Below are 22,535 nucleotides of genomic sequence, written 5' to 3'. Positions count from 1 at the left end.
TGCAAAATTGCCCATCGAAATCCGGCGGTTTTTGATCACTCAGAGGATGGAACTACTGAGGATATCGAAACCGCTGCGGAACCGGGCACTGTAACTAAGACCCTGGTAAAACCGACCGTCGCATACTTTCAAATGAAAACCCAATCGAAAAAGCAACAAGAAAAAACGGGAACGGACAACGAGAGGCTGGACATTTCATCCTTAACGACGATCTGCCAACCGCACCGCTACAATCATAACAAAGCGAGAAGCAGAATGGCCCCAAGACCGAAAGCTCCATCAAAAAAGAAACTAGGGCCAAAAACCGGTCCCATCAAAGGCGGCATAGTGGCAGCCATGAACGACTTTTTTAGATTGAAATTGGAGGCAAATCTAAATCAAGGTCACGAGCTGTCCGACAATGAAATTCTTGAGAGTCTGGGCGAAGCAGAAACAAATATATCAAGATCTGAGTGCCTTATTACAGAGGCCACTGCGAATCCAGACTCAATGATCAGTCTATCAGATAAAGCACAAGGAGGGTCCTCTACCCCCCTAAGATGGCATTATTCTAACAATCACAAGAAGAGGTCTGAACTTAGTGAGTCAATGGGAAAGCCCACTGAAATATGTTCCCAAGCTCTACTAGAGGCTGAACTAAGGACAGAAAAGGAGAGAACTGAAGAAGAGATCTTGACCCCAGAGTCGAATACATACTTACACGAAACTACAATCATAGAAGGTAGCTCTACCAAAGAACCACGAGATATGGATATGAAAAGTGTTAAGAACAAGAGTCCACAAGCCGACGAGAAGCTAGTGATAGACGTCGGAGCAGTGTTGCTTCCAGTCGAACAAGGCCCAATCGTTTCCCCAAAGGAACATGAGATCAACAGGGAAAAAACAAACTTACTGCCTCGAGCACGATCTGTGACGCGGTGTTCTGAAGAAACTCAGCGGTCTCCTTCACTAAACCTCGTGCAGCAAAATATGGACCAATCAACATTAATGTCGTCAGTGACGATAGCAATGGCACCATTCACAAAGATGTACGAGACCATTAACGACACGCTTCGGGACCAGATGTATATGCTCTCAGCAATGCAATCTAAATTGCAATATTTGGAAGGTTACATAATGGGAACCCAAAACCCCGAAAGGGAAAAAACCACGCAAAAAAAAGGACAGGCTCCATCCTGCAGCTGCGTTATTGCCTATGGATTCCATCCTCCAGCTGAGGAACCAGAGAACAAACAATCACAAAATCCCATTACGGATCAGATAGCCCCCGTTATCAGACAGGACGAAACGGTTGAGCCACTGGCTCACGACGACAGAACCACCTACATCCCCAACATCGAACAAGGCGAAGAGCCACTGGACGATATTATTGCTATCCTTGACGAAGGAGAGAACTATATGGTGACGGAAAATGAAGCAGGCACGTCGGGGGCAAATCAAGAAACAGCTAATCCCTTTTCCTACATCCAGACCGGGGGAAAATTGGGGAACCCCAGTAAAAACACCATTGTAAAGCCAAAGAACTTTACATTTGGAACATTCTCGCAACAAAAATCAATTGTCAACCAAACTTCGAAGAAGGATGTGAACAGGCCAACCACTTCTTTGGTCCCTCAAATACCTCCGAAGCAGTCAAAGGTTGCCGTTAGGAAAAACGGTCTTACAAAGAGAGCAGTGAAGAAAACAGTTACTCGAACTACTGAGGAGAGTGAAAAGCGACCCAATCGTGCAAAGGAAAAAGAACCAGTCCTCATGGTTCTGGAGCAATTAGACGGGAGTATTGCTACTGGGGACGAGACAGGATCCGAAATTCATCCACCAAAATCGTCAAAGAGAAAGATCCATAGAGCGATCATGGACTCTCCCAAAAATGAACCGCCGCACAAGGTCTTTATGTACGAAATTCCCGATTCTCCAATAGAAGCAACAGTGAAAACTCATAGACCGCAAAAAGTAGACTATATATCCTCCCGGAGCTCAAGGCCTAGCATCCAGAAAGAACAAAGACCAATCGAGAGACGTAGACATGACACAAACATATGGAAGGAAAACAAAACCCGGTCTATTCCGGCTTACACTCGAGGACAGGTGGACATAGGAGAGCGGAAAAAGGCTCGTAAATCTAGCCTTGAAAACAAAAAAAAGACCTCAGATCCTTACCTCCAATACATCACCGAGGTGAATCAGAAAAAAAAAGGAGAAAGCATATTAGAACAAGACCAAGAACGGAAAAAAGCAGCAAAGCAAATCCTAACCGCCCATATGCTAAGACTGAAAAATATCAACTCAAAGCAAGAGGATATAACTATGAACAGATCAAATATTCTAAAAATTCTGACTCGAATTACAAGCCTGAAGCAGATTGGAAACAAAGACCTGTGGATAGTAGAACCAAGTACCATCGGGAGAACTGACTATTCTTATATACATCTCCATTCGGAAAATACTAAACGATACATACTGAGAGAATCCGAAAACCTACTTTCCATGGGATTTGAACTAACGGATCCCAAACAGGCCAACATAAAAAAGGACCTATCTACGCGAACCGAAAGAGTCAAGAGAAACACAGAGGCCACCCCGCAAAAGAGCACTAGATACATCAGCAAAATGCCTCACGCACAACCTGGCCGAACGAACCGAAGTCCACCGAATCTAAGAAACGGAGCGGATAACCAGAAAGAGAGAAAAAGATCTGAGATAACTCCTCAAAAAGACACGCACCGGGAACAAAACACTCTACGAATCAAACGACTCCAACATCCCAATCGCAATAACTGGTCTCCCAACAACGATGACAGACTAAGTTCAAATGAAGTGGAATCTTGGACATGGCACAGAACCGAAGTTTCAAGCCACAAAAATTACTAGCAACGATCGAGCGGAATGAAGACCTCTATGTGCTCGGGAAAGCCAAAAGAACGAAAAACACAATCTCCATTGCCACATCCATTAAGATTTGGCAGTTGGAACACGAGAGGTTTTGTACATTTAACAAGAGAAACCGATGTTAATCTGGGAAATTTCGATGCACTTTGTCTCCAGGAGACTTGGCTAACCACTAAACCCCAACTAGATGGTTACGACATAGCTTTCACGCGTGCTAGAAAAGGTGAATCGGGAAGACCATCAGCTGGCCTCATTATCGCCATTAAAGCAGGATCAGGCCTGGAAATTTTCAAAATACTACAAACTCCTTATTGGATACAAGCCGTGCTTCTTACAAGAAAATCCTTCACACTGAATCAAAAGGAAAGCTCGATTCTTTTGGTCAACGTCTACTGGAACCCTCAGGTAACATCCAACGAAGACCTCCTCAACGAACTCCAAAACGCTTTTGAGGAAGCACAGAAGACATGGGATGATCACAGTACCATTATAGGCGGGGATTTCAATGCCATATGCGAAGGAATTGGCAACCGCTCTACATCGCTAAACCTAAAGTCTCCCGTGCGGGAGAGAGGTATTTTTCTGGACAAGATCATGGCCGAACGAGACATGCACAATCTTCACTGGCAGCGAAACAAAGCTAATCTGGCAATTCCCTTTTGGCAACGAGACAATCAAAAAGGAACAATAGACCATATATTCGTCTCGAGAGACATCTTGCCAGAGATTTGCTCCTTTACAATCAGGCCAACAACTTTCAGTGACCACAATCTCTTGGTGACAGAAGTTTGGGCCATCAAACCCCAAACGTTTCTGAACAATCTGCCACTGGAGATAACAGAAAAAGGTAAGCGAGTCAAAATATCTGCAAAGGGCATACGGGAACTGGAAGCCCAATTCGCTGGCTCTCAAATTACAGGATCAACAGCGTCTAAAAGAAAAGAGTTGGACCTGGACTACACACCTCTGCTAACCAGATTTTTAATGGATCCAGCAAAAGCATCGGTGGAGAAGAAAGACCAATCTTATCCCCATGCTTACAACAAAGATCTGGTAATGAAAAGGAAGGAACTCAGAAGACTCAAAAGGCATAGTGGCAGCCATGAACGACTTTTTTAGATTGAAATTGGAGGCAAATCTAAATCAAGGTCACGAGCTGTCCGACAATGAAATTCTTGAGAGTCTGGGCGAAGCAGAAACAAATATATCAAGATCTGAGTGCCTTATTACAGAGGCCACTGCGAATCCAGACTCAATGATCAGTCTATCAGATAAAGCACAAGGAGGGTCCTCTACCCCCCTAAGATGGCATTATTCTAACAATCACAAGAAGAGGTCTGAACTTAGTGAGTCAATGGGAAAGCCCACTGAAATATGTTCCCAAGCTCTACTAGAGGCTGAACTAAGGACAGAAAAGGAGAGAACTGAAGAAGAGATCTTGACCCCAGAGTCGAATACATACTTACACGAAACTACAATCATAGAAGGTAGCTCTACCAAAGAACCACGAGATATGGATATGAAAAGTGTTAAGAACAAGAGTCCACAAGCCGACGAGAAGCTAGTGATAGACGTCGGAGCAGTGTTGCTTCCAGTCGAACAAGGCCCAATCGTTTCCCCAAAGGAACATGAGATCAACAGGGAAAAAACAAACTTACTGCCTCGAGCACGATCTGTGACGCGGTGTTCTGAAGAAACTCAGCGGTCTCCTTCACTAAACCTCGTGCAGCAAAATATGGACCAATCAACATTAATGTCGTCAGTGACGATAGCAATGGCACCATTCACAAAGATGTACGAGACCATTAACGACACGCTTCGGGACCAGATGTATATGCTCTCAGCAATGCAATCTAAATTGCAATATTTGGAAGGTTACATAATGGGAACCCAAAACCCCGAAAGGGAAAAAACCACGCAAAAAAAAGGACAGGCTCCATCCTGCAGCTGCGTTATTGCCTATGGATTCCATCCTCCAGCTGAGGAACCAGAGAACAAACAATCACAAAATCCCATTACGGATCAGATAGCCCCCGTTATCAGACAGGACGAAACGGTTGAGCCACTGGCTCACGACGACAGAACCACCTACATCCCCAACATCGAACAAGGCGAAGAGCCACTGGACGATATTATTGCTATCCTTGACGAAGGCAAGAAGCCTAAAGAGTTCTGGAACTTGATCAAAGGAACACAAAAGAATACCAACGAGAGCATCCAGAACAACGTGGGCGAGGCGCGCTGGATCGATCACTTTTCAAAATTATTTGCACCCATTAGTGAAGTGAATGTAACGGAAACTCCGATGAGCGACCGCTACAAAAAGACAAGCCCATGGTCTATCCCTGACGATAAAGAGTCTATCCTAGACAAACTAAAAAAACTAAACAACTCGAGGGCTCCGGGACCCGACGGGATTAGCAACATGGAATTAAAAAAAAATCCTGAATGCTGGGCCAACATCATGAGCGAACTCTTCTCCAACTGTAACAGTAAAAGAGCAATACCACCAACATGGCGAAAAGCCAATATTGTGCCCATCTACAAGAGAGGTGCGACAGACGATCCGAACCAATACAGGCCCATCGCCCTCTTGGACGTAATGGGTAAAGTTTTTGCGTCCTTGGCCCTAGATGCGTTCCAAGAATGGACGCGTTCGTCAAAAGCAACGGACCCATTCCAGAACGGTTTTATCAGAAACTCTGGAACTTCAACAAACATCTTACTCACGAGTGTGCTAAAGGGAAAGGCTCTTCAAAGTGGCAACCCAATCTATATTGTTTTTATCGATCTGGTACAAGCGTTCGACCAGGTAGATAGGGAACGCTTATGGGCGAAACTGGAATCCAAAGGCTGTCCGGAGTCAATTTTAAATCCAATCAAAGCTTTACATCAAGAGACATCAATTCGAGTTCGTTTAAGTGCAGATGGTCGACTCTCGGAAGAAATTGTAACAGCACGCGGAGTCAAGCAGGGTTGCCCTCTGGCTCCATCGCTGTACAACTCTTACATCGCCGATTATGAAGATTCCATCCTTACGATCAGACATTTTCCCCCGACAATTGGAGGGGAGAAGATAGACCGTCTACTGTACGCGGACGATATCATACTGATGGATTTAACCCCTATAGGTCTTCAACGACAATTGGACAACATGGTAGCATATATGTCGAAAAACAACTTACGCCTTAACACCGCAAAGACCAAAGTGCTTACCCTGGGGAGATCCTCAAAGTGGAACTCTAAGTTTACCTGGCATTGTGATGGAAGGAAGCTGGAAAGAGTGGAAGCCTTTAAATACCTTGGGATTGTAATCAGTAACAATAAAGAGGAAAAACCCACGCTTGAAACACTCTGGACAAAGTTAAAAAATCTCACAGCCCAAGCTAAGGCCGTGGACAAGAAACACGGCCGTTTTTCGATTGTACCCATCGTGAGATTTTACAAAGCCAAGGTTGTTCCTACCCTAGTTTATGGGATGGACGCAATGCTGCTAGCTCCGAACACCATCTGGGAGAAACTGGAAGCTTTTTTCTGGCGAAAGGTCCTCGGTCTAGCCCAATCCACTCCAATTGCACTAATAAGACGAGAGCTATGCATTTCCTCACTGTTGGCAATAAAACTGAGAGCCACCTTGATGTTATACCGCAAGGTAATAAACAATCCAGAAGTCAAAGTATTGGACCTCATACGGAAAGAACTTAACGAGGGAAATAATCGGGCGCTTGTAAGCTGGGATCAATCCAACCGGAAAATGTTGGAAGAACTGGATCTTTCTGTTGAGACACTCATACACAATCCAAATCGAGTGTCGCAAAAACTTTTAGAAGCAGATTGGATCCATACTCAAGAAGTGGCCTGGTCGTATTCCATCACAGCAAAATTACCAACTGCTCCAATGAAGCTAAACGACATGCGTGGCTACCTACTGAGGTTCCCAGATAAGAACTTAAGTCGTCTGTTCCTAAGATTCAAGCTGAACCAAATAAAAACTAACGAAATTTTGGCACTACGCAAGCAAGTACCATCGAGTTCCTGCCGCTTCTGCCAATCGATAAATGCCATCGAAAGCACAAAACATCTGCTAATGGAATGTACTGGGCTCAAAACGAACAGAGATAAATACCTTGCAGTCCCATTGAAAAATTACCTCACCCTCGACGAAGAAAACCTCTGGATACTCCTGACGAACGGGAACAACACTAGATGCGTCATAGGAGTAACACTCTTCCTTAAATCCTTGACGCTCGAGTAGGAGGATTTCCCTTAAGCCTAAGCCTACTAAATAAAGACACTTCTAAAAAGAATCCGGACACTGGATATATGAAGACTACTCATCCTATATTTTGTAAAAATTGTGATACAATTAAAAACAAAAAAAAAAAAAAACAAAAAAAAAAAATTATTAACAAGTTGTTGACACACAATTATCTCATTGTGTGCCTGATGTGACCCAGTGGCACCCCTCTCCTACTCCTTTTTGTCCCTCTCTGGATCCTTTTTCTCCAGGACTGGCCTGGCACCCCCTCCTGATCCCGATGTTGGGCAATATGAAGCACAGTGCGACAATCTTGCCAACCTTCTAAGGGCATTACTACAGTGCCCGTTTATATAATGAAAGCACAGGCACCCAGTCTCCAAGAGCCCAAATGGCCACTCTGTAATATGTGTCCAGTTGTGTTTCTCCCTATACCTGGGGTGTGGTACCAAGGCTGGAGTGGCTATCCAGCATAACTGTTAGGGTAAAAATTACCTTAACACAGGCATGTTTGTTACAGTCCCCTGCTCCTTTAAGGTTGAAGCCCCTCTGTTGGGGGCATGTTCAGTGACGTTGGATTAGAGGGACGAGTACTGACGAAAGGACAGCAGTTCCAGTGTACCAGTTAATAAAGAAGGTTGTTAATCTATCCCCTCCGACTATGCGTCCTTTTTATAATACGTAGGCCCGGTCCGGGCTACATCTGGCGACGAGGATCCTCTCCCGCATGTTCATCCTTGCGGGTGATCCCACCATGCGTCCTCCACAGGAGCAGCTGGTGATCCCACGAGCCACCCCTCCTCCAGCTCCACAGCGCTGCGCTCCTTGCGCCGGTGACTGGCGATCCCGCCTGATCACGTCCTCCCAGCAACGGGCGTTCGGCCCGTGCATCCTCCAATCAACGGAACTGCAGACAAGGACCTGTCTGCACAACAGCGGCCTACATCCACTATTCAGGGACGCTCAGCCTGCGGCGCCGTGCGCCACATCCGGCAGGTCCCTCACATGCAGTCAAGGCTGCCCGGCCTACAAACGTGGGACCGAGCCCATCAACATTTGCTCCACAACATTCCATTGGGAGTCAGGTTTTCTTCACTATCCACGCACAGGTGGCGCGAGAGGTCAGTGCAGCGATTATTGCAGCGCTACGATTATAAGGAGCAGTCTCGCCAGCATGACCTGTCCCTGTTCGCTCTTACTGACTCCTACGTGCCTGTGGGAGCCCAGGACTGTCAGCAGATGCTGACACTGTGATTCCAGGACACCCCACACCCCCCTGCCATGGAGAAAATACCCCCCCTTAAAATCAGGAACTCTCATGATGCACATCACAAGAGGGGGAAAGCGTAAAGTAAAAAATAGGGTATTGAAACCCTGATCCTCTGACTACTGGAGGATCCTAAAACCGTGAGAGTGGCCCGGCTGCCACCACCCGGAACAGCCCGCAAACAAGGGACCCTCCTGCCAACATGGGTGAACCTGCCTCACCGCACCCCGCACGCAGCATGAAGTCTGTCCAGCTGTGCATGCCCCTTCCATTTTCCATGACGCCACAGGCCAACAAAGATCCACGATGGACCAAATGGATGGAGGACTTCTACCACTATGTCAGGGGGTTGGGAGAAGGCGATTCGCCCCATCGATGGGATGTGTTCCTCAGCTTGGTCGGGGAGGAAGTGAAAATGATCGTTAAAATCATCCCAACAGCAGATCAACCTGAATTCGCCTCTCTAATCACCAATCTGGACAGGTTACTCATCAGTGAAACCAACAGAGACTATGAAAGGTACCTATTTAATCAGTGCACGCAGAAACCACAAGAGACAGTAGATGAATATACAACCCGTCTGAGGGTTAAAGGGGCCCATTGCCAGTTTTATGCCTTCTCCCTGGACAAAGCCATACACCTGTGCATCATCGTAGGCTGCCTGTCTCCTACGCTTAAGAAACAACTGTTAAAGAAACCCCTTACGATCCCAGATGTGAGCAAACCTGCAAGAACCTTTGAGAGGGTCGATGCCCAAAAAGCCTCAATGGAGGGCATGCCAGCGCTGAAGCATGATGCCACCGAACTCATACCTGCGGTTCAGCAGACAGCCCCGCATCAGGCTGAGAGGGGAGCCACTCCATATCGACAACCCACCCAACCTGGTCCTAGGCAACAGAGACAGTGCTACAGATGCAGAATGGCATTCCCCCACTCAGGGTCCTACCCAGCTTTGTCACAAAGGTGCACCAACTGTGGGAGAGAGGGACATTTTCAAGTCGTCTGCAGGGAAGGGAGACTGTTCCCTACGCTGAGACCCCAGTTACCCATGAGGATGCCGTATCGGCCACCACAACCCCATTACCTCCAACAGAGGTTCTACCAATCCAATCAGCGGCGGTACGTTTGTGCCGTTGACGAATACCACCACCCAGAATACCCTCAGGCCTACAGATACCAGGAGCAGCTATCCTACCTGGCTGATGAATATGATGAGCCCCCAGAAGGATATCTGGAAGAGAAAAAACAATATATGCTCCTACCCAACACGGGCCCTCCATGCTATGACCAACCATCACAGGAGGAATATGTTAACCTCATCCAAGATAGTGAGGAAGCCAGGGAAGCCCCACGAATCCCTGTCAAGATGGGAAATTGCCTTTTTCACTTCGTAGTGGACTCTGGCGCCACCGTGAATATCATGGGGGAGCAGGAATACCTGAGGATCCCTGACAGACCAATCTTGGAGATGAGTCAGTCCCGGATTTTCCAGTAGGGGGCAGCCAAGCCTTTGCATGCCATAGGAAATTTCAAATGCCGCCTTCTCCTCAAAGGGCGCCAGACCGACACATACATCCATGTCATCTGATACCCTACCAAGGGCCGAAGTCTCCTCAGCTACTACACAGCCTCATGCCTGGGGCTCATTGACAGTTACTTCAATGACGATGACGTGATAACGTCGGTGGCTGTCTGCCAACGGGAGAGGACGTCGTAAGGACAGTCACTGCGAGTGACCCCCAAAGTCGTATCACCAAACACGACATCATGGGAAAATTCCCTCAGCTATGCAACCGCCCAGGAAAACTAAAGGGCCCACCGATCAGACTACAAATTGACTCATCTGTGAGGCCAGTCCCGCAACACCCAAGATGTGTTGGTTTCCATTTCCAAGAGGCCATCTCCAGAGAGCTCAACCAACTACTCATGGATGGCATCATCGAACCGGCCACCGGGCCTACACCATGGGTCTCCCCCCTGGTCATCCTCCCAAAGAGAACAGAAGGCTGCGCCTCTGTGTCGACATGAGGATGGCCAACACCACCACCCAGAGGGAGAGACACCAGGGGCCATTCTTTCAAAGACATGATCGTGCAACTCAACAACGCCAGAATGTTCTCCGAGCTCGATCTGAAACAGGGGTATCACCAACTGGAGCTACATCCTAACTCAAGGGGGATAACAACATTCGTGACCCATGAATCCCTGGAAGTGCAAGGAAGGCCAGGTGACAGTGCAGGAGGGCCCGAAGGCAAGTGCGAGGGACTGGACAGGGGTTAATGGGGGGCGGCAGGTGTCGTATAGGACTCAGGGGAGCACTAGGCAGCCAGTCAACATAACTGAGCAGGAGGAAGGTACGGATGCAAGAGGGAAGGCAGAGAGAAAAAGGAGCAGGGGAAAGGTTAGCAGGGGAGAGGCAGAGAGATGGAAGAAGAGAAAAGAAAGGTCTTGAGGAGCTTCTGAAACTTAAGGAGGTCTGGCTCAAGGAGTAGAGCGCCACAGAGGCCATTCCAGAGGGAGGCACCTGCAGAGGAAAGAGATCTACCACCCAGTCTCTGCTTGGAGAAGCGACACACCTGCAGAGAATTGGAAGTAGACGAGCGGAGGGCTTGGGATGGAAGGTAATTAGGAAGAGAGTGTTGGAGATAGTACAGGCCCCGGCCCTAGAAAGCCTTGTGGACAATGCAGAGGGTCTTGAACTTGATCCTTGCAGCCCCTGTGAGCCAGTGAAGGGATTTCAGAGCTGGAGAGATGCAGTCCATGGGCTTGAAGCCAAGGATAAGTCTTGCGGTCCTGTTTTGGATGAGTTGCAGAGGGTAGAGTTAGATTGAGAAAGAGGCTGTTGCAATAGTGAAGCCTATAGAGAATCAAGGCTCTGGAGACAGTGAGCTTCTGGGGGAAGGTAAGAAAAGTTAGAATACCTTTGAGGAGGTGCAGTTGTAAATGTGACTTTTTGGAGATGTCTGTGATGTGTGGAGAGAAGGAGAGAGTGGAGTCGAAGATGACCCTGAGGTTTTCTGCGGTTTATAGTCATAAAATCGAAAACAAAAAAGTTGAAAGTCAAAAAATCGGAAAACAAATGTTATTACGTTTTTTATTCGAAATGGGGGGTTCGCGCCAACCACCCTTTTTTATTAATTTCTTGTTTTTACCTTTTTTTTTTACATGCGAGAGCCAAAAAAAAATATAAATAAAAAAATAAATAATTCAACTTTTTTTTTTTCAGCATTATGTTTTCGATTTTTTTGACTTTCGACATTTTTTTTCTCGATTTTATGACTGCACACCGTTTTCTGCCTCACAAGAGGGTGAGGGCACAGGGCCAAGGTAGGAGGCCAGAGTGAAAGTGGAAAAGCAGGAGCAGCGGTCCCAATGAGAAGGATCTCTGTCTTACTGGCATTAAGGCAGATCATTAGAGGTGCACCAATCCTGAATCGCGGATAGACAGTCAGGGATGTGTGAGGAGGAAGAGGAAGAGGCTGAGGGTAGCCTGAAAGAGAGCTGCATGTCATCTGCATAACACTGAAAGTTAGAGGAAAGGGTAGTGAACAGGCCAGCCAAGGGGGTCAGATAGACATTGCAAAACCAGGGCGGGAGGATAGATCACTGGGGAACACGACATGATGAGAGTGTGATGGAGGAGAGGAAGGACCCAAGTTCAACCTGGGAAGGTCGGTCCAAGGGGAAAGAGGATAGTCACAACAGAAGCCAGAAGCTCTGAAGCCAGACTGATGGTCATGGAGACAAGCAACAGATTCAGTGTGGAGGTTTAACTGAGAGAAAAACATAAGGTGAGTCTAATTACCCCCCTTTCCTTTACCTAAATGTTTCAAAATGACCAACAATTATCAGTTAAACAAGTACCATATTGATGTTATTGTTGTGAAACATCATGAACCCGGCACATAAACTATAGTTACAAGAAACAATTAAATTTAATTATCACATATTGTATATAGATAAAAAGGCACACATTGCCACAAATTGTTGCACATTTCAACAATTCAGCAATTCACAATTGATTAAAAGTTTTTTTGATAAAAAAGACAAAGAACAATGAGAAGACATGGGTTGCAGGCAACACAAAATGTAGATATTATTTGAAAACACTTTGTTTGCAACAAAATCCCAGAGTCAGTGTAAATGGGTATTTCAGATGACTGTCGACATGTTTCGGCCATTTTTTGTTTCAGACACTATCTCTAGTGTCTTAACTTCTTTCTTTAAATCGGCCATCTTCAGGACAATATTTCTTCACAAAAAGTCAACAAAGACTTAGTACCCCAAGGGTTGATCAGCAAGACCAATCCTACAACAAAATATACAAAAAAGCAAATATAATATGTGAGACCAGGTCTAATACTTTTCATGGGTTCAAGATCATTCTAAAACACGTGTAAACATTATTATTCTACAACAAACACATTCAAATTATTACAAATCTAAAAAACGCTGTCGAACCACAAACAAATACAGAGGTCACTTTGAAAGAATTAATGAAGCATTGGGGCAAAGTAAGCAGGCTGTTCATCACTCCAGCTAGTTCAAATTATCTAGGGTCCATCGTAGCACTAACTTGAAACAAATTACTTAGAATGGAGAAAACCAGAATGCACTGGTACATCTCCGTTCCTCCATTTTTTGTGTAGCCCTTGCTTAAGTCCACAAATGTCACATTTTAACTTGTGCACTATTTAAGGCAATTCAATGACCTAAATCTTATTGAAAAAGAAAGGGAAAAAAATGGGAGGGAAGACAGACAGGTGGGGAGGACAGGGAAAAGTGAAACATACACAAAGGTATTATTTCATGGCGCACCCCATTGTTTTTGGTGTTGCATGCTTGGTAAAACAACGGAAAAGCAGTATTTTGGGATTGATCCAATCATATATGATGGAAAACCACCTGTGAGTTTCAGCTTACTAGCCGATAGGAGTAAACTATGACCTCATTCAAAACTTATCACATCACATGGCCCTTTACCGAGGACACGGAATAAAGATGTACACCCACTTACTGTTTCTGTTTTATATAAGGTGTATATTGGATTCCAGCATTGTTAAGTGCATGTCTCAGAAGGTAAGGCACGGCTGGGTTGTTACACTTCTTCAGCTGTTTTGTTTATGCATGTGGGAAGGGGAGGCGTAAATGTCCGCAGTTCCCTATTCAAAAAAAGGGGGGATAGGTGTAAATACATATCTGTGCCGGTATTCGGCAAACATAGTTTTATGTATTGCGGTGCCCACACAACTTGCACCCCAAAACATTTTTTTGGGGTCATGCACAGTCTCAGGGCGTGTATTTAAACCATAATGCTTACCCTATTTGCATCCGCGGTGCTTGCAAATTCTGGAAATGCAACGTTGGTCGCACAAATAGCAGTTGATTGAAGCGGTGTGCAACGCTGGTATCATGGACACGCCTCTCATCGGTGTCGTACGGTAAACATTCCCTCGCAATATCTTTACAGAGTGTAGTGAATACAAAAGAGAAGAAGAAAAATCTTCAGTACGGCAGGTGATTTCTGAGCTACATGTGCAGCTCTCACACGTTACTGTAAAAGTTTAGGGGAAGTCTCCAGAGATGACCGCCGAAAAAAGGAAGGACTTACCAGTGAGTGCAGGGAAATCCTTCTGAACGAGCGGCGATCCTGTGTGAGCAAGGACGCCCTAAATGCGTCTTGATTTTATGGCCAGATATCCCTGTCACGTGATTGTTACCTGCTCTACGGCACGAATGAAAGACAAAGTCACGTGAATTTAATTGACACGTCTGGGGGCCGGGGAGCCTCAGAGATTGGTCATTGGAGACAGAGAATTACCGTATGTCTCTGCAGCGCAAGGCCTTAAAAAACCAAACTGAAAACTCAGAACCTGCTTCTGACATTTAACCCAACACAGCCGTGTGTTACAGGCTTTAGGGTCATGTGTGGGGAGTGCAGCGCTTCACATAAGGGCACCCAAAGAGCAGCTCCAAATCAGCAAAAGGGGAATTTGTTATTGAAACATTTACTCAACATATGACAAACAACGGGATGTTCTAACACCATAAAAGTGCATTAGTTACAGCCACAGAGCACTGCCATGTATTGAACATGTGCCACACGAACAAAGCTTGAATGCCTGGTTGTTAAGGTAGGCTCGGCATATGCCCATAAGAGAGGTGTGCACTGACACCTGCACGTTGGCGGCTCATGCGCGTAAAAAGGGAGAAAAACCTTATGTTTGCTGAGGGGGCAGATGTTAGAGGAGAGTGTTCCACTCCACTGATAAATTTAAGCCTTGTTGGGCTGTTTTCAGAGACTATATCCATCATTGTTCACACAAGGCTAATTTAGTCTCGCTGTTACCCCCTCTTGGGGTACTTGGGATTTTTTCAATGACGAACCAGAATAGATCAGTGTATTTATGTTTTTTCAGTTCAAAATGGGAAACTATGGTTTGTTGGCCACTTTATTTTTGAGACAAGATCTGTGTTCACAGATACATTGCCTCACTGGCCTGATCATTTTGCCCACATAAAGTAAAGAGCACGGGCATTTTATCCCGTAGATCACCCAATCTGTAACGCAAGTTGTGAAAGTGCGTAACTGCCATAGTTTCCCGTTGCGATCAATGGAAGAAATGTTTTTAGTCAGCTCACATAGAGAACAATGTCCGGATTTGTGGTGACCTGTTACTCGTGGCAAATTCCAGAGTGTCGGTGTTGTATCCTGTTTTACTGGGTAGGAATGAACCAAAAGGTCCCTATAGTTATTTTGCCTTTTAAAGGCAAATCTCGGGACAGTGGGATGAAAATCTGCGTTTTTTAGGAAATGCCAGTGTTTCACTATTCTTCTTAAGTCATTACTTATCGGGCTGTACATCGTGACACAAGTGATTTTGTCATCTTTTATGGTCTTCTCCGGAAAAAGACATCTTTCCCGAATAGTGTGTTGGGCCCGCTTGAAGGCTTGATGAACTATTCTATTCGGATAGCCACGGGATTTTAACCAAAGTTTCAGATCTTTATCCTCATTTATGAAATCACTCATAGATGAACAATTCCTCCTGATCCTTAAGAATTGGCCCACCGGAAGGTTATCCCGAAGACTGAGCGGGTGGAAACTGTTATATTTCAACAGAGTGTTTTTATCGATCGGTTTCAGGGCCTTTTTAATCAAAATATCTAAGAAGGGGATTTGCCATAGGTCCTGGGCCATAGTGAATTGTATACACTTATTTTGATTGTTCAGCCATTTGAGGAATTGATTAAAAATGATAATGTCACCCTTCCATATCATATAAACATCATCAATGTACCGGACCCATTTGGTCACGTTACTTTTGAACGGATTGTTTTCATGGAAAATGGAAGCTGCCTCAAAAGAATCCATGAATAAATTCGCTAAATCGGGGGCAAAAGTAGCGCCCATACTGGTACCATGTATCTGTTGGTAGAAAGAGCCAGCGTACAGGAAAACATTCTCTTTTAACGCAAGGCATATACATTCTAGGATGAAATTAGTTGGTACTGCTTCCCGAGTAGTGCATTTATTCAAGAAGGTTTCTATGACTTTTAAACACTCCGCTTGCGGGATGCTGGTGTACAAAGCTGTAACGTCTAAGGTGACAAGTAAGTCATCTTGATCAATCACCAGATCTGCTAGATGGTTAATCATACTAGTGGTGTCTTTAAATGGTCCGGACAAACGGTCGTAAGAACCAGTCAGTGTAGATCGAGAGGGGTTCAAGAATGGAATTAAGGGCCGATACGATCAGTCTACCTGATGGTTTTAACCTATTCTTATCTATTTTTGGTAACAAGTAAAATGCAGGAATCGATGGATTCTTGTTTATCAGGAAACTCTGTTCATCTATAGAGATCCAACCCTCTCTCAAAGCATGGTCCATGAGGCTTTTTATCTCATCTCTGATCCTAGGCGTAGGGTCCTGATCTAGTTTTTTGTAAAAAATAGGATTGTTCAGTTGTGCTACCTCTTCTGTTTCATAAAGCACTATGTCCCATAGAACTATTCCTCACCCTTTATCAGCTGGTTTGATCAGGAAAGAGGAGTTGTTCTGGAGTGATTTAAGGGCCTCTCGTTGACTGTGAGGTATGTTATCCCTCAGATGATTGCGAGTTTGCAATAAAACCTGAGTGTCTTCTGTAACTTTATTTTCAAAAGCCAAAACGGCTGGGGAAACCATAGAATTATTGGGAAAAACGTGGAAGGTGGTTTCAAGCCTGTGATACTGGGTTCTTTATTAGACGGTTGTGTGTTATTAAAGAAAAATTTTAGATGTATCAGGCGAAAAAATCTCTGCAGTTCAATTTGTGTCTCAAAGTCTTGGGCTCTGGTAGTGGGAACAAAACTGAGCCCGTTCTTCAGAATATCATTTTCCAAAGAAGTTAATACATGTGATGAAAGATTAAATACAGGGATCACCAAGTCGGAGGTGGACCCCGCCTGTTGCGGGTCTGCATTCTTGGTGGTCACTGCTGCCAATTGGGGCTCTGTTTGCCCCTCCTGCGGGAAAAATGTGGCTGGCCGTTGGCATTGGCTGATGTTGTTGGAGTGGTAGTGTCAGAATCACTCCCTGAACTTGAGTTTGAGGTATTGGAGAAACTGACATATTTATCTCTTTGACATCCACCGAATTGCCCTCTGTTTTGAGCCATCTTATTTTGATCAGTGTAATAGGGCTCTACTAGATATGGGTAAGTTGTGGTTTCTTTATAGTTGGTTGCATCTTTTTTATATTTCCATATCTTTTTGTCTGAGAGTCAGCCATTTTCTCCAGGAGTTTGCCCAGGAAAGGAGTGATAGAAATCGGGTGATAGTTGGCCAGGATGGTGGGCTCGGCAGAAGGCTTTTTGAGCAGGGCGTGCACAAGGGAGTGCTTAAGAGGAGAGGGGAAAAGGAGTGGTTGCAGAGATCGGCCAAGGATGGAGCGAGAGAGTCAATGTTGTCATTAATGGTTCTGGGGGGCAGGGAGACACTTGTTTGGATGAGACTTTCCTAGACCGGTCTTGTCTGGAAACCTTATCAGGTGTGACAGGAGAGAGGGAGGAGAGGAGGAGGGCAGAGGGGGCAGCTAAGGAGGGCTTGAGAGAGGGAGGGAGGGGAGCAGATGAGACTGAGGACAGGATAAACTGAGTTTTAGTGGTGAATTGAGAGGCCAGGGCCGAGCAGAGGGCCTAGTTCGGTGTGCTAGAGGAAGATACTGCAGTAGGATTAGTCATTTCATTGCAGATTTTAAAAAGTTTGGCCGTGTTGTTATATATTGGTATATTTGCAGCTTAGTCTCAGCATACTATGTTTTTCAAATTCCTTCATATATAAAACGCAGCAGCTGCAACAACCAAAGGGCTGTCAGAAAATATTTGTGCTCAAAACTGATCCCCTTTAATATTTTCATCAGCAATAACAAATTTACTATAACTTTTGATATGTCTATCTCTAACAACAGGACAAGACGTTAACACATGTCTAGCAGTTTCAATTTCATACAGGCAAAGACGACATTTCCTAGAGTTGTACGGTATATTAAGTCAGGTCCTAAAATTATCAACTGCATGTAATACATTTATATGAAATCTCATAATACAAGTATACAGTTGCCTGCAATTGGTTTTGATAATATAACTAAAGCGGTCAGGAAAGAAAAAAGCATGCTTAATATACTCTTGATATTTACACTTGTTCGCTAATGGACTAATCAGATAATTCCGATCCCATACCGCAGCTTTTTGTTTAAGATCATTCAATAATACACCCACATTAACATTGGTATCCATTTTGAAGTCAATAGCAAGATGAACATTTTCCACCTCCCCAACTAATATTTTCCAGACATTAGAATAGTCCCTCCCAAAATGTGCAAAACACCAACAATAAAGAAGAACTATTCTTTTCAAACATCTTTTTTATGTAGCAGGAGCTACAAGCTATCTTCCATAATGTTAAAATTGACACAAGCCCAAGATCGCAGCAAATCACTTCCACGACAGTGGAATTGGGTAAGCTCAAACAAGGGCACCACAGCTTTCCTTCCAATTGCCTGATCCAATATATTTCCTTTTACAAGAAAGGCTCAAGACCATATAGGATGCCTGGTGTAACGCTCACCTGACTCCCACGGAGGCGCTGGCCTGCTGTGCCCTCTTCTAAGGAGATGCGCAGGGTTCGGAAGACGGACTGGACCGGGACCCCAAATCTGGCTTGTCTGGCTCGCAGAAGTATCCTTCTGTAGGCGAAAATAGGGGATTAACTGTCTGCGGGGTAATGCAATCAGCCTCCCACTTTCCCCTCTCACCCTCCTCGAAACCCTTCTGTGATTCCTCGTAGCGTCTCACCTTAGGGACGAGCTCTCCATTCTGCTTCTGATGCAGGGGCGCGTTGGTATCCAGTTACTTCACTGGATTTTCGGATTGGTGAGAACCAAACTTGCTTGGCTTCCAGGTAAGTTTTTTGATAAGAGGTTCCCCTTGTGTCCATGCATTAATGTACTAATGCTAGTGTCTTTTCCCCATAGGGGCTGGGGTACGGAATGCTGGGGAACAGGCACCGACCCGAGATGAGAGGTGAAATCCTTGTAGAAATCAGGTAAGTCTTTAATGAGCGTTTTTTTGGTAATGTTTTTTCATTCGCTCATTAACGCTGATGTTTTTTTTTCCCCTTAGGGGCCGGGGTCCAGAAATGCCAGGATGCGGCGCGGACCCGAAATGAAGAGGGAATTAATCAACAGGTAAGTCTTAACATGGAGATTTAGCTTTCCTTATTCCCTTCTCTCTCTCACCTTTTGTTCTGGTCTTTTTCTCCATAGGCTCTGGGGCGTGACTGCGAATCCGGATGATCGCTGCTGAACATGGAGGCGCCCTGTAAAGGTGAGTGGAATGCGGCGCTGCAGCGATCAACGCGATGAGCTTTTAAATAAAAGTCTTCCTTTTCAGGATTGTCGGCGAGATGTCTCCGGGATGCAGATTTAGCAGGTAAGGACTTTTCCTTCTTCTGTTCTCTTCTTCTCTTCCTTTGCAGGTGATCCAGGATGCTGGCAGGCGTGGCAGAAGTCAGGATGCAGGAGCAGACATGGTGAGCGTCCAGCTGCTAGATGCAGAACAACGCGAAGCACGTGTGGCTGTTCGGGTGGGGTTTAAATAGCCATAGAAGAAGTTCCAGGTATGTATCCTTCCTCCAATCAGGTATGTATCCTTCCCCGACCACGCCCGGATGGTAAATTAGTCCCACAGGTAAAGTAGTTCCTTTCAGGCCTCAAGGAGGCCAGGATCCTGCAGCATGGTCTGCATCAGGTAGGTGCACCCAAGCACTTCCATAATGAGCCTGGCGCCTATGGCGCCAGGACTGATGTCTTTTATGAGCCTGGCGCCATAGGCGCCAGGACACTGTCCAAAGGGCCCCTATATGGGGTTGCTGGGTCCTTCCTTGGGGACTGGATGTCCGCTTTTGGGGACGCAGGGCTTGAACCGGCTCCCCGGGAGCGGGCATCATGAGAGCACTCCCCCCCAAGGCCCCTCCCAAGGTTGTTCCCTCTGGGGGTTTTGGTTTGTCTGGGAAGAGTCGGTGGAATTTCCTGACTAATTGAGGTGCATGCACATGGTCGCTGGGTTCCCACGACCTCTCCTGAGGTCCGTACCCCTTCCAATCAATTAGGTAGAACAGTTTTGACCTAAACATTTTTGAGTGTAAAATGTTCTTCACTTCGAATTCGGGCTCCCCATCTATTAGAATAGGTTCTGGAGGTTTGAGTAGTCGGGTTCCGGGTACCACTGGTTTCAGAAGTGACACATGAAAAACAGGGTGAATTCGTATACTAGCTGGTAAATCAAGTTTAACAGCCACTGGGTTAATTATTGCCGTAATAGAATAAGGTCCCAGATATTTTGGGTTAAAAGTTCGAGGCCCTTTGAGTGGTAAATGTCTGGTAGCTAACCACACTTGATCCCGAATCTGATACGGAGGTGCTTCTCCTTGTATTTTCTCTTGGCTTGTTGTAAATGCGTAGTTGCCTCTTTGAAGGCTTGGGTAATTGTAGAATGCAGATGTTCTACTGCAGGCATTCCGAGGTTCTGAGGTGAGTCAAGGTTTGAGGTTCGAGGGTGATGCCCAAACAAAGTATAAAAAGGACTGTGGCCAGTTCCAGAGTGTACCGAATTATTATATGCGTATTCGGCTATTCAAAGAATGTCTTTCCAGTTGCTTTCAGATTGCTGTAACATACACCGTAAATATTGCTCAAGGGTCTGATTTGTCCTCTGGGTCTGACCATCGGTCTGAGGGTGGTGACTGGTCGATAATCTTACGTCGATCTGCGCCATTTGACAACATTTGCGCCAGAAGTGGGAAATGAATTGGCTTCCCCGGTCAGAGATTAGTATAGATGGGAATCCATGTAGCGGAACAATATTTTCGAGGAATTCTTTGGCTAGGACAGAAGCTGAAAGTAAACCTTTCAAAGGAATAAAGTGGGCCATTTTAGAAAACAAATCCACAATTACCAGAATAGTATTGTACCCCGAACAAGGAGGCAGGTCCGTAATAAAATCCATTGATAGGGTGTGCCAGGGTGCTGGCGGTATGTCTAGAGGTTGAAGGAGACCGGCTGGTCTTTTCTTTTGACTTTTATTTTGGGCGCAAACACCACAGGACATCACAAAGGATTTAACATCTTTTCGCCAAGAGGGCCACCAAAATTGTCGTTTCACCTTTTCCTCTGTCTTGGCAATACCGGGGTGTCCCTCTATTAATGCATCATGATAACCGGAAATAACTAGTTCGTGTAATTCCTTATGTGGCAGGAATAAGCGTCCTTGGAAATAAGGTAAACCATTATCTATGGTAAAGTCTGATCCCTTTTGTATCCAATCCTGTAAGGTTGTAGGGTCCAGGAGTTGTTTCACTCTGGTTTGAATGTCTTCAAGCGTCTGTAACAAAGTCATGCCTAGAATCCTCTGTTCAGGAATTATTGGTACTGGTTCTGAGTTTGTATCAGATTCTCCCATTCCAATTCGGGATAAGGCGTCTGCTTTGCCATTCTTGCAGCCAGGTCGATAGGTAATCACGAAATCAAATTCAGCGAAAAACAAAGCCCATCGGAGCTGCCGTGATGACTGAGCCTTGGCGGTTTTCAAATACTGTAAATTCCGGTGATCAGTGATCACTGTGATGGTATGTCGAGCGCCAAGCAGATAATGCCGCCAGGCTTTAAAAGCGGACTTAATGGCTAACAGTTCTATGTCCGTGATTGCATAATTAACCTCGGGTGCCGAGAATTTTCTGGACCAAAATGCTACTGGATGCAGTTGGTTGGTTTCGGGATCTCTTTGGGACAGGACAGCTCCCATGGCTAGGCTGGATGCGTCAGTCTCGACGACATAAGGGAGATCTGGACGCGGGTGTTTCAATATAGGTGTGGAGGTAAACTTAGCTTTTAAATCCTGAAAGGCCTGCTCGGCTTCTTCAGACCATTCAAAACGTTTATTTTTCCTCAAGAGTGCAGTAATGGGTTGTACCACGCGTGAAAATTCCGGGATAAACCTGCGATAGAAATTGGCAAAGCCAAGCATGCTTTGAACCCCTTTTACAGAGCTAGGTGATGGCCATTTGAGGATGGCATCCACTTTTCTTGAGTCCATTCGGACTCCTTTGGGTGTCAGGATGAAACCTAGAAACTCGACTTCTGTGGTATGGAAAACACATTTCTCCAATTTAGCAAATAGTTTGTGTTGGCGCAGTTTTTCAAGTACTGCCCTGACGTGTTTTCTGTGATCAGATTCCGAAGAGGAGTACACCAGAATGTCATCGATATATACGACAACACAAACATCGATGAGTTCCCGAAGGACATCATTCATGAAGTATTGGAAGGCAGCCGGCGCGTTACACAATCCGAAAGGCATCACCTGGTACTCGAATACACCGTATTTAGTACGGAAGGCAGTTTTCCATTCGTCGCCTTCTTTAACTCGTACCAGATGATAAGCCCCCCGGAGATCTAACTTGGTGTATATGCAAGCGTCCTTCACCTGGTTAAGGAGTTCAGGGATCAGAGGCAGAGGATAATGGTTTTTAACCGTTATCTGGTTCAATGCGCGGTAATCGATACAAGTTCTAAGGTCTCC

This window comes from Ambystoma mexicanum, chromosome 9, assembly GCF_040938575.1.
Source record: "Ambystoma mexicanum isolate Mex_15411 chromosome 9, UKY_AmexF1_1, whole genome shotgun sequence".
Lineage (NCBI taxonomy): Eukaryota > Metazoa > Chordata > Amphibia > Caudata > Ambystomatidae > Ambystoma > Ambystoma mexicanum.
This window is presented reverse-complemented; position numbering follows the sequence as displayed.